The following is a 13605-nucleotide window of genomic DNA, read 5'->3' as shown; positions in this document are numbered from 1 at the left end:
GGGTGTGGGTGTGTTAGTGGGTGGGTGTGAGTGAGTCAGTGGGTGTGTTAGTGAGTGGGTGTGAGTGAGTCAGTGGGTGTGTTAGTGAGTGGGTGTGAGTGAGTCAGTGGGTGTGGGTGTGTTAGTGGGTGGGTGTGAGTGAGTCTGTGGGTGTGTTTGTGAGTGGGTGTGCGTGATTGGGTGTGTGTGTGTGTGTTTGTGTGTCTGTGTGTGTGTTTGTGTGTCTGTGTGTGTGTGTGTGTGTGTCAGTGGGTGTGGGTGTGTTAGTGGGTGTGGGTGTGTTAGTGAGTGGGTGTGCATGAGTGGGTGTGAGTGAGTGGGTGTGTGTCAGTGGGTGTGGGTGTGTCAGTGGGTGTGGGTGTGTCAGTGGGTGTGGGTGTGTTAGTGAGTGGGTGTGAGTGAGTGGGTGTGCGTGAGAGTGGGTGGGTATGGGTGATTTGGTGTGGTTGTGAATGAGTGGGTGTGTGTGGGTAAGTGGGTGTGGGTGAGTAGGGAGTGGGTGTGAGTGAATGAGTGTGTGTCTGAGTGTGTGTGTTAGTGGTAGGGTACATTTTGTAAATGCACTGTGAAAACATTAGATCTGTTGAACTTGTTAACAGAGTATAGACTTGGTGACCTGTTTCCAAATGTTTGTGTTAGCTTAAGAATACTATTAACAATTCCAGCCACAGTAGCTTCTGCAGAGAGGTCATTTAGCAAACTCAAGTTGATTAAGAATTATTTAAGGTCTCCAATGTCTCAGGAATGTCTTGTGGATTTAGCCAGGCTAAGTATTGAATCAATCATTGCCAGAACAATAAATTTTTATGCTGTGATTCGAAATTTTTCACAAAAAAAGGCCAGGAAAGCTCTTTAATTAAAGTAAATAATTATGTCTTTTGATGATCTGATCTGCTTTGAAATACAAAAGGATGTTTTGTGTAAATTCTTTCTCCTTATCTGTATTGTAGCATAAAAAAAGATGTTCAAAACAAATGTGCTTTCTTCTTTCTGATCATTTTATTTTATTTGTATTTATCATGGAGGGAGTATAGGAGCACGAGGCCTCAAATGCAGAAGATCAACAGAGCGCTCCATTCCACCCCTCTCTCATCTTTCATACCCCTGTTTGCTTTCCAGGCTACAGCTCATGGCATAAACCGGCAGTGGATATAAACAGGATGACTAATGGAGAAGGGCCGGGGCCCGAAAGAAACTTTATACCCACTGATAATATTCCTCTCAGAGGCCCCGTGTACAAGCACACCCAGGTCTCGTTGCACCTCCCTTTTTCCTAATCTGATACTATTCAGGTAATTATCTGCCATTCTGTTCTTGCCACCAAAAAGGATGACCTCACATTTATCCACATTATACTGCATCTGCAATGCATCTGCCCACTCACCCAACCAATCCAAGTCACCCTGCAGCCTCATAGCATCCTCATCGCAGCTCATGCTGCCACCCAGCTTTGTGTTATCTGCAAACTTGGAGATGTCACATTTAATTATCTTGTCTAAATCATTTATATTGTAAATAACTTGAGTCCCAGCACCGAGTTTTAGTCACTGTGTGCCATTCTGTAAAGGACCCGGTAATTCCTACTCTTTGCATTCTGTCTGCCAACCAGTTCTCTATCCATGTCAATACCCTGCCCCCAATAACATGTGCTCTTATTTTGCATACTAATCTCTTGTGTGGGACCTTGTCAAATACTTTTTGAAAGTCCAAATGCACCACATCCACTGGCTCTCCCTTATCCATTCTACTTGTTACATCCTCAAAAAATTCCAGAAGATTAGTCAAGGAAGTTTTCCCCTTCATAAATCCATGCTGGCTTTGACCGATCCTGTTACTGCTTTCCAGATGCACTGCTATAACATCTTTAACAAACGACTCAAGCATCTTCCCCACTACTGGTCTATAATTCCCTGTTTTTAGGCTGTGGGCCGAAGTGTTTTTTTGTTTGTTTGTGACCCAAATCACGTAACTACCTGAATTTTTTAACATATTGTGTAAAAAATATTATAGAAATCATACCTGAAACTCGTCAAGAACAAAACCTGCACATTAAAAAAAATATGAGAAAAACCTCCAGTTTTCCAAGTAATAATTGTCCAATCAAAGCACCTTTGACATTGAGATCGGACGCCAATTGACCATTCACTCGCTTTGTTTCATGGTCGCTAGGTAGCGAACACTCTGGGATCATGGCTGCCTCCGAATTACATCAAAACAATAGATTAGATTAAACTTTATTAATCCCCTTATTCAGGGGAAATGATAGCAAGGTTTCCAAGGAATAAAGGTAATGCTAACCTTGCTGATAATTTTGTTTTAGAATTGATTTATCTTTATAAAGTTATGATGTGAACTGTTAAATAAAAATGATAAATAACAAATGTAGAGCTGGGATTAGGATTAGGGTCAGTCAGTCAGTCAGTAGGAATATTACAAAATTTTGAGATTTAATTAATCACAGCATATGACAATCCCGGCATCCCGGGAATTAACCTTGTAAATCTATGCTGCAGTCCCTCAGTAGCAAGAATTTCCTTCCTCAAATTAGGGGACCATAGTATCCTCACAGTTCACACTTCCACCCTGCATTGTGTCATAGATTTACGAGGTTAATTCTCGGGATGGCATGACTGTCATATGCTGACTGAATGGAGCGGCTGGGCTTGTATACTCTGGAGTTTAGAAGGATGAGAGGTTATCTTATTGAAACATATAAGATAATTAAAGTTTGGACATGCTGGAGGCAGGAAAAAAGTTCCCAATGTTGGGGGAGTCCAGAACCAGTGGTCACAGTTTAAGAATAAGGGGCAAGCTATTTAGAACACAGACGAGGAAACACTTTTTCACACAGAGAGTTGTGAGTCTGTGGAATTCTCTGCCTCAGAGGATGATGGAGTCTCTCTCTCTCTCTCTCTCTCCCCTCTCTCTCTCTCCCCTCTCTCTCTCCCCTCTCTCTCTCTCCCCCCCTCTCTCTCTCTCTCTCCCCTCTCGCTCTCTCACATCTCAGGTCAACAACTTTTCATGAGAACTGGGAAAAAGTGAGAAATATAAGCTTGTTTTATAGCTTCTTCTAGTTCTGATGAAATGTCATTGAAAACAAAAATAAGTTTCTTGGTTAGAGACCCTGGTTGGAAACAAATAAATTGCAGAATAATTAAATGCTGTTCAGTTCTATCTCCACAATGGAGGGCACAATTAAACCCCTGTCCCACGGTACGAGTTCATTCCAAGAGTTCTGCCGAGTTTGCCCTGATTCGAACTCGGAGATTTAAGATAATGGCCACTCGTCGGTACTCGGGGCTCTCGTGGACATTTTTCATCATGTTGAAAAATCTTCACGAGTCTTCCCGTGCTTACCTGCCATTAGCGAGTCTTCCCGAGTACCTGCCGTTAGCGCTAAGAGACGTCCCCGAGCTCCGACGTACCCGCTACGTTCATTTTCTGTGCTTACCATGAGTTTGATTTTTTTTTAACTCGGGAGAGCTCTTGGAATGAACTCGCACCGTGGGACAGGGCTATTAGCTTTCTATATGTGTGGAAGGTAGGAATTGAAAGAAATCGATGTTAGGATTAATGACATAGTGCTTGGAGATTATGGCGATAGAAGCAGGAAATCTCTGAAGTTTGGTGACCTACTTCCAGTACACTAAAGGAATTTGATGTGATAAATTATTTGGATGCAGGACCAAACTGAAACACCTCCAATAATCTATATTCTATTAAATGGGGAGAAGGCAGGAACGGGATACTGATTGTGGATGATCAACCATGATCACAGTGAATGGTGGTGCAGGCTCAAAGGGCCAAATGACCAGCTCCTGCACCATTCAGGTAATTGTCATATGACATTGTCTATTGTCTATAAAATGGAATTCAGAAAATTAAACAATGCATTGTTGCCAAGAGATGGTCTGTAATGTTCCTTTGCTGTGGTAGCATTAGGTCAGTTAAAGAACCCGATGGGACAGTAGCTTTTTTTGAACTGGGTGGGTGAGACGTTTACACTTCTGTGTCTACTGTCCGATGGTAACAGTGAGAAGACAGCACGGCTTATCCCTTTTCAGCTATTAGTTGAGCAAACTTAACCTGAACAACTTGTTATTCTTAACATCTCTATATTCTGAGACCTTTCCTGTAAAAGATCTTTTAGGGGAAGTGTTGCGACTCTCCGCAGAAACTAAAACGTAATCTGCGTGCCTTTGTAATCAATTCCCCTCGCAGTAGACAATAGCCTTCTTTGTGTTTTTCTAATTACTTCCTCTACCTTGTGCAAGTACGTGACTATCAGGAGGCTAATCTGGAAATTGTCCGCTTGGGGAAAGATCATAAAATATTTTTAATATATTGTGACATTTGGATTGATACAGGTATTGTAATTTTCTTTTCCACTTACCTTGTATAGTGCTAATAATTTACATAAGATGTTCACTCCTGTATATCTGTATGAGTGTGGAAAGCCAAATGTTTCAGGACATTTTATAGTGGAGACTTGTGTGCACAAAATTACATATGTTTTCCAAGTGATTTCCATCACATAAGCAAAGAAATTAAGGAATTTCACAAGTTCTTGGTTAGAAGCGATTTTAATATAGTTTAGAGATACAACATGAATCAGGCGCTTCAGACCAGTGATTCTATGGTGACCATCGATCACCCGTTTTAGTTTAGTTGTTCATTATCATATGAAAAGCTTGAATTTGCATGCTATCCAGCCAAAGGAAGGCCTATACATGATTGTAATCAAACCATCCACAGTGTACAGGTGAAGGGTAAATAAAGATTTTAGAGTGGAATGATTGTAATGGATGTCAGCAGACCTCTTACAGTCTGCACGCAGACGCAGAGCAGCACGCAAAGGATCGCCTTGCTCAGGCGCCAGTTCGTCTCAACATTCATACTGGTTCAAGAGTGTTTTATTGTCAAGCATGTTTTATTGTCTTATGTCCCAAAACAGGCTATTTTGGCGAATCAGAGACGGTAAGTTGGCTTGAATTGTTTTATTTTAACGAAACAACGAGCCAACGAGAGTCGATAAGACAACCAAATTTACAAGGTGGCTTCCACAAGTGTGGGCGCTAGACTGACAGTTATTAACAGTTACAGCAAAAAAACTGCCATTAGAACACCCGCGCTCAGTGACTCCTCCCTCCAGTCAATCACGAGGGTTTGATTACCCAGAGCCACCACCGGGTGTCGCTACACTATGTTATTCCCCTTTTTCAAACACACCCTACACATTAGTGGCAATTTTATGGAGGCCATTTACGGTAACCTAAAAAGCTGCATGTGTTTGGGATGTGGGAGGAAACTGGAACACCCGTAGGAAACCCACACAGTCACTCAAACTCCACAGCATCCAATGTCCGTATCGAACCAAGGTCTCTGGTGCTGTGAGGTAGTAGCTCTACCAGCTGTGCCATTGTGCTGCTCATTTTATGTGCAAATTCCATTGTTTTCTTTGTTTTAAGTTTTAGTTACTTTGAGAATAGAGCAGGATTTGCTTTTTGAGTCAGTTTATAGACACATAACCTGCGAGAATTGCCAATCCAGTGATAAGGAAGTGCTACACTGTCCCAGGTGCCAATTCTGGATGAACTAGAGGCCTAATCTGTCATTTTACGTTCAGTGATACTATTTGATGAATACTGGGGATTTTTGATGCCTAATACTTAAACAGGAACCAACTTCACCAGAATATTTTATCTGATTATTGGGGGAACGTTGCCATGTCCAAATCAGCTGGTTTGTTTTCCTGTATCCTAGCAGTGACAATAATTCAAAATTATTGGAATGCTGAAAAATGGAAAGTGCTCATGGAAAAAGCAATTTGTTTGTGGCCTTGCACATGGAAATGGGAATGGGATTAAATACAGATAAGTCCGATATCGGCAAAGGAAATCTATATACAACTTTGGCCATACTTGTGGAATTAAATAACAGCTGATAGGAGCTCAAGGCTCAAGTAAGGCTCAAGTTTGCAATTGGATCCTAATTTGTCCATTATTGCAACTCCCCAATATTGAGCATTATTGAGGCATCTTTGAGCCCTTAATCCTGCTCTGCTTATTGGTTGTAAGGCATTTAGATGTATGATCATTTAACACATTGGAACTACCTGAATTTTAGAGCCCAGCTGCCTTCATACTTGTTGCCTTCACCCCCATAACGTCTGACACCCGCACTAATCAAGAATCTATCAATCTCCGCCATAAAACATCCATTGACTTGGCATCCACATCCTTCTGTGGCAATGAATTAGACAGATTCACCTCCCTCTGATTAAAGAAATTCCTCCTCTCCATTCACTTTAATGTCTCTTTATTATCTGCCACCGATCTGCTTTGCATTGGGTGTCACTTTCTTCAATTGGACCCTTCTGGCATTTGCTAATCTCATCATTCGCATCATTAGTACTGAACTATTATCTACCTCTTTGATGACCCTTGGACTATCTTTGGTCAGACTTTGCTGGGTTTACCTTGCGCTGTAAATGGGTCGATTGCAAACGTGTATTGTCCTTCTGCTGACTGGTCAGCACGCAACAAAAGCTTTACACTGTACCTCGGTACACGTGACAACAAACTAAACGTAAACTCAAGAGCATAGACCATAGAACAGTACAGTACAGCACAGGAACAGGCCCTTTGGCCCACTATGTCCGTGCCACGGATGATGCCCGGTTAAACTAATCTTCTCTGCTTGTCTGCTCTGTACCAATTCTATTTAATTATTATTTTGGTTATTTTGCAGCCACATTCAAATAGAAGCATGTGGAGGTGCATTTGTGCAACCAAAAAGCCCCTTGCATCGGCAGGGGTAAGTATTTGTGTAATTTCCTGTTGTTGCATTGCATTTACAAAATTTGGATTTGTATTCATGATATATTTTGGAATTTTGCTTTTCCTTGTATAAAATAATGTGTGGACTACAATCACTTGCTTATAGAAACATAGAAAATAGTTGCAGGAGTAGGCCATCCACCATTCGAGCCTGCACCGCCATTCAATATGATCATGGCTGATCATCCAACTCAGTATCCTGTACCTGCCTTCTCTCCATACCCCCTGATTCCTTTAGCCACAAGGGCCTCATCTAACTCCCTCCCAAATATAGCCAATAACTGGCCTCAACTACCTTCTGTGGCAGAGAGTTCCACAAATTCACCTCTTTCTGTGTGAAAAATGTTTTTCTCATCTTGGTCCTAAAAGACTTCCCCCTTATCCTTAAACTGTGACCCCTTGTTCTGGACTTCCCCAACATCGGGAACAATCTTCCTGCATCTAGCCTGTCCAACCCCTTAAGAATTTTGTAAGTTTCTATAAGATCCCCCTCAATCTTCTAAATTCTAGCGAGTACAAGCCTATGCAGTCTTTCTTCATATGAAAGTCCTGACATCCCAGGAATCAGTCTGGTGAACCATCTCTACTCCCTCTATGGCAAGAATGTCTTTCCTCAGATTAGGAGACCAAAACTGTACGCAATACTCCAGGTGTGGTCTCACCAAGACCCTGTACAACTGCAGTAGAACCTCCCTGCTCCTATACTCAAATCCTTTTGCTATTAATGCTAATTTCAATTATGATTTCAATTTCAAAAATATTTCATGAAAATGTTTTTCCTGTGCTTAACTTAATTTGTCTGTTATATTTTGCCTCTGAATTTCTCATGTTTTATTATTTGTTATCGGCATTACTCATTTTTAGTAGATGGGTTGTGCATATTGAGGCCGAGAAATGTTTATTTGTGGAATGAACAAACAAACAAACAAACACAGGCTTATCCCCTGGGTAGAGAATTATAAAAGTAGAGTATTCCCCCACACCGGGACCCACATTGTTCTACCACCGTCCCACATGGCAGTCTCCCATCGCCGGATCCCCATTGTTCTTCACGGCAGTCCCCCCACGCCCGGTCCCCATTGTCTTCCCCCACCCCCCCCCCCCACTATAATTGAACGCTGATTGCGGGTTGATCGTGAGGCCCCACTGTCGCTGAGGATCACGCTGCCGCTGAGGCTCCCGTTGCCGCTGAGGCTCCCGTCACCGCCGAAGCTCCCGTTGTTGCTGAGGCTTCCATCACCGCCGCTGCTGAGGCTCCCTCAGCTCACGCAGACCTCGCCATCCGAGGGCGGCCTGGTGGTGCAGCGGTGGAGTTGCTGCCTTTCAGCGCCAGAGACCTGGGTTTGATCCTGACTGCGGTCTGTACGGAGTTTGTATGTTCTCCCTGTGGGTTTCCCTCCGGGTGCTTCGGTATCCTCTCACTCCAAAGACGTACAGGTTTGTAGGTTAATTGACTTGGGTTAATGGTAAATTATCCCTAGTGTGTGTAGGATAGTGTTACTGTGCGAGGATCATTGGCTGACACAGACACAGTGGGTCGAAGGGCCTGTTTCCACGCTGTATCTCTAAACAAAATAATTTGAAGACATTTTACCATTCACAATGCCCTTGCCGGAAATGGTACATCAAAGTATTTTCATTTCGAATAGCTTTTAATGAGAAGACCACAGAGCAACCATGACACTTCATTAACTCCATGAATGTCTTATCTCTGTGAGTCTTGAGCTGTGTTTGCATAACAGTTTACGGAAGAGAGGGTGAAACCAGGGACAAGGTAGAGAGACTATATTCAGCAGCAGAAGAGGATATTTATTTGGAGTAATTTAAAATAAATAATGGTTGTAATGGAGCCAGTGGAGAATGATCATTTTGTTTGTTTTGGGATTAAGTAACTTTATACCTTAATTTCCAAAATGTTGAGGAGACTCATTTTCTGTGGAGCTTTATTCAAGCTTCTAATCTTTTCTCACTAGTGATAGTTAAGGAATTTATCATTGGATAAATATGTAAATGGCATTACCATTTTGCCTGACCAATCTTCAAGCTTAATGAATTGTAGCATTTCAAGGATATTTGATGATTTAAAATGCCGGTAATTAGTAAAATATATGATTTTCACTGATTGCCATTAACTGCAGTGGAAAAAATTGTAAACTGTGGAGGTATTGCTTTTTTTGCAACAAATATCAGATCATTATGGGTGTTTTTTCCTTTCTCTTTCTTAAAGAACAAGTGAGGCTTCTGAAGCAAGAGGCTGAAAGATCAGAGGACAGGTCCTTGCCAATGGAAGCTGCATACGTTGAAAATTGAGCAGATTCAAGAGGAGCTGGACAATGTACAGGTACCCCAAATATAAGTCCCTTGCACCTGGTGACGATTAACTGAATATTGATCTGTTTGCCATTTACCTGGACTGAAATGACTTCATTTTTTCAAAAAAGGAAAATTGATGGTATGATATACTGTGAGTGTTGAAGCATTGCTGTTAGTTATGTACATTGTAGATTTTTTAATCTGGGCTCAACTGTATGAAGGAGTGCTTCCCTACATTTCACTGCTCACTCCATTCCGTGTAGAACCCCTTTCTGAAGAGTAAGTGACATGGGATAGATGTGAGCCTGCAGGAAAATTCAATCATAAAATAGTTGTGGTAGAATGAAGCTGTCGGCAATGGCACATTAAAAGTATAATGCATGCTAAAATTATTTAGAGAGTCATACTGCTCAGAAACAGGCCCTTCAGCCCAACTTGCCCATACTGCCCATCATGCCCCATCTACACTAGTCTTATCTGCCTGTAGAGTCATTAAGCAACATATTTAATCTAGAATTTGAATGGTGGCTATTTAACAGACCACTAGAAACCCCTTGGCTTTAATTGACACTAAACTTATTTCTACCCAGCTTGTATCTTCTCAGAAGCTGCTGCTGGAGCTCAAAGATGTAGAGATCGACTTTGATGAGGAGCTGGCTACAATACGTCGAGGCACAAAATGGTGTGTGTATAGTATGACTTTAATTGGGTAAGAAGGAACTGGGATGCTGATTTACACCGAAGATAGACACAAAATGCTCGAGTCAGCAGGTCAGGCAGCATCTCTGAAGAAAAAAAATAGGTGTTGTTTCGGATCAAGACCCGTCATCAGACTGAGAGTTAGGGAGGGGGAAATTAGAGGTATGGGGAGGTACAGAATAAAGCAGAGCCTGCTGACAATTGTCAGGGAGCTGACAATGGTCCATTGTTGGCTTGGGATGAGGTGATAATGAAGGAATATAAATGGTGAAATTAGCAAGAGGACTAGGGTGGGGGAGAGACGGGGAGAGAGAGAATGGAAGGATTATTTGGTTAGCGATCCTTCATTCTCTTGTGTAAGAAGGAACTGCAGTTGCTGGTTTAAACTGAAGGTAGACACATAAACCTGGAATAAGTCAGCGGGACAGGCAGCATCTGTGTAGAGAAAGAATGGGTGACGTTTCAGGTCAGGGACCCTTCCTTGTTCTCTTTATTTAAATGGTGATACGTGTTTTCTTACAGAGAAGCTTCAAACAATATTGGAAGCATATGAAGATCAATACCAGAACATGCAAGTAGGTTTAGAACAAGTTACCAAGGGAGCAACTTCCCAGGTTGGGAGAATTTGTGATGCATTTAATTCCCCCACGTACAATCTTAATTCCAAGTGTGCGCATTCTGCACAGATTCAACAGTCTCAAGTATCCTGCTAATTAATATAACATTGTATTTTATGTTGCTTATTCAGATTTTTTTTTTAAATGGGTCATTTAAATAATTTTTTATTTTGCTCTTTTCTATCATCATCCTTGCTTTTTGCTTGATGCTTGCATCTGAGGGGTGCTATTTGCTTCCACACCAGATGGTTTCTGTATGCATTACCACACACCTTGGACATGGAGAAAGTCTACTGAATTAGCTGGCGTGGTTGGGGAAGCAACAGAGTATTTCCAGACTTTTTAATATGGTTGGGGAATTTTACCTATTAATATTATACGGTCATAAGGAATAGTAGAATTAGGTCATTCGGCCCATCAAGTCTACCCCACCATTCAATCATGGCTGATCAATTACTCCCTCCTAACCCCATTCTCCTACCTTCCCCTCATAATCTCAGACGCCTCTACTAATCAAGAATCTATCTATGCCTTAAAAATATCCACTGACTTGGCCTCTACCGCCATCTGTGGCAAAGAATTCCACAGATTCACCACCCTCTGGGTAAAGAAATTTTACCTCATCTCCTTCCAAAAAGAACGTCCTTTAGTCTAGACCTAAAGTGCATAGCCTCAGGATAAGGATTGGCTTCAAAGCTGCAATAGGCAATAGACAATAGGTGCAGGAGTGGGCCATTCGGCCCTGCAAGCCAGCACCACCATTCAATGCGATCATGGCTGATCATCCCCAATCAGTAGCCCGTGCCTGCTTTCTCCCTATATCCCCTGACTCTGCTATCTTTCAGAGCCCTATCTAGCTCTCTCATGAAAGTATTCAGAGAACCGGCCACCACTCTCTTTCACAACTCTCTGTGCGAAAAAGTCTCCGTTCTAAATGGCTTACCCCTTATTCTTAAACTGTGGGCCCTGGTTCTGGAATCCCCCAACATCGGGAACATGTTTCCTGCCTCTAGCGTGTCCAAGCCCTTAATAATCTTATCTGTTTCAATAAGATTCCCTCCCATCCTTCTAAACACCAGAGTATACAAGCCCAGCCGCTCCATTCTCTCAGCATATGACAGTCCCGGCATCCTGGGAATTAACCTTGTAAACCTATGCTGCACTCCTTCAATAGCAAGAATGTCCTGCATACAATACTCCAGGTGTGGTCTCACTAGGGCCCTATACAACTGCAGAAGGATCTCTTTGCTCCTGTACTCAACTCCTCTTGGTGTGGTCCAACATGCCATTCGATTTCTTCACTGCCTGCTGTACCTGCATACTTACTTTCATTGACTGATGAACAAGGACCCCCGGATTCTGTTGTACTTCCCCTTTTCTCAACTTGACATCATTTAGATAATAATCACCCTTCCTGTTTTTGCTACCAAAGTGGATAACGGCACATTTATCCACATTAAACTGCACCTGCCATGCATCTGCCCACTACCAAACTGTCCAAGTCACCCTGCAAAGCATGCTCCTCACAGTTCACACTGCCACCCAGCTTTGTGTCATCTACAAATTTGCTAATGTTACTTTGATTCCCTTCATCGAAATCATTGATGTATATTGTAAATATCTGCACAGAGCCTTGCAGTACCCAACTAGTCACTGCCTGCCATTCTGAAAGGGACCTGTTAATCCCTACTCTGTTACCTGTCTGCCAACCAATTTTCTATCCATGTCAGCACCCTTGCCCTAATACCATGTGCCCTAATTTTGCCCACTAATCCCCCATGTGGGACCTATATGAAATGCTTTCTGAAAGTCCAGGTACACCACATCCACTGGCTCTCCCTTGTCCATTTTCCTAGTTACAGCCTCAAAAAATTACAGATTAGTCAAGCATGAAACCCTCCGTAAATCCATGCTAACTTGGAATGATCCTGTTACTGCTATCCAAATGTGCTGCTATTTCATCTTTTATAATTGGCTCCAGCATCTTCCCCACCACCGATGTCAGGCTAACTGGTATATAATTCCCTGTTTTGTCTCTCCCGCCTTTCTCAAAAAGTGGGATAACATTAGCTACCCTCCAATCCACAGGAACTGATCCTGAATCTATAAAACATTGGAAAATTATCACCAATGCGTCCTGATTTCTAGAGCCACTTTCTTAAGTACCCTGGGATGCAGACCATCAGGCCCCGGGAATCTACCCAACACCATTTCCTGCCTAATGTGGATTTCCTTCAGTTCCTCTGTCACCACAGATCCTCTGGTCACTAGTACACCAGGAAGAATGTTTGTGTCCTCCTCTGTGAAGATGGATCCAAAGTACTTGACATTTCTCCTCTGAGGGTTGAGAATCTTTTGAGTTCTTTACCCCCCGGAGCTGTGGGTGGAGAACCATTCAGTATATTCAAGGGTTAGCCAGCTAGAATTTTACACTGCGGGAAGTTGAGAGTTATGGGGATTAGGTAAACGTTTAGATCACAGATCAAATCAGCCATGATCACGTGATAGAATGAATAAGGCTCAAGGGCTGATTTTTTAATGTAATAAAAGTTTCCAATTATCCAATTCTACAACTTGCAATTCTAATGACATGTAACAATATGTCTTGAAGGTGTACATTAAAAGGAACAAGTCAGTGCTTCATTGCCCATAGGTCCATTTATCTTAAAGACAATTAAAATAATTTTACTTATATCTGAAAATCACTGAAATCATCAAATCATTTCCAGCAGAGAATAAAAAATGGTAAACTTTTTAAAACTATATTTTTCACCATGAAGTTCCGTTTTTAATGCTTATCACACATCTGGTCGTCTTGCTGACTAACTCTGAACTTCAAATCAGCTTGCTATTTTGTTAATTAAATATGTCCGGGAGGCAAACATAGAGAATCATTACTCTGTATCATGCCAAAGCACTTCTGTTTCTTATGGCATCAAGCATCTAATTGGCCAGTTAGATGAGTGGATGATGTTGCTTTGTGTGTAGACAAGTGCATCTGAATCTGCAGAGGAACTGATGAAGTGGCGAGAAACGGTTTATAAGCCAACACCGAGCCATGACAACGATGAGAGGACTGTCATGGAATTAAGGATGAAGCAAGTTGAGGAAAAAATAGGTAAATTGTGGTGCTCTCT

This window comes from Amblyraja radiata, chromosome 16, assembly GCF_010909765.2.
Source record: "Amblyraja radiata isolate CabotCenter1 chromosome 16, sAmbRad1.1.pri, whole genome shotgun sequence".
In the NCBI taxonomy this organism is placed as follows: domain Eukaryota; kingdom Metazoa; phylum Chordata; class Chondrichthyes; order Rajiformes; family Rajidae; genus Amblyraja; species Amblyraja radiata.
This window is presented reverse-complemented; position numbering follows the sequence as displayed.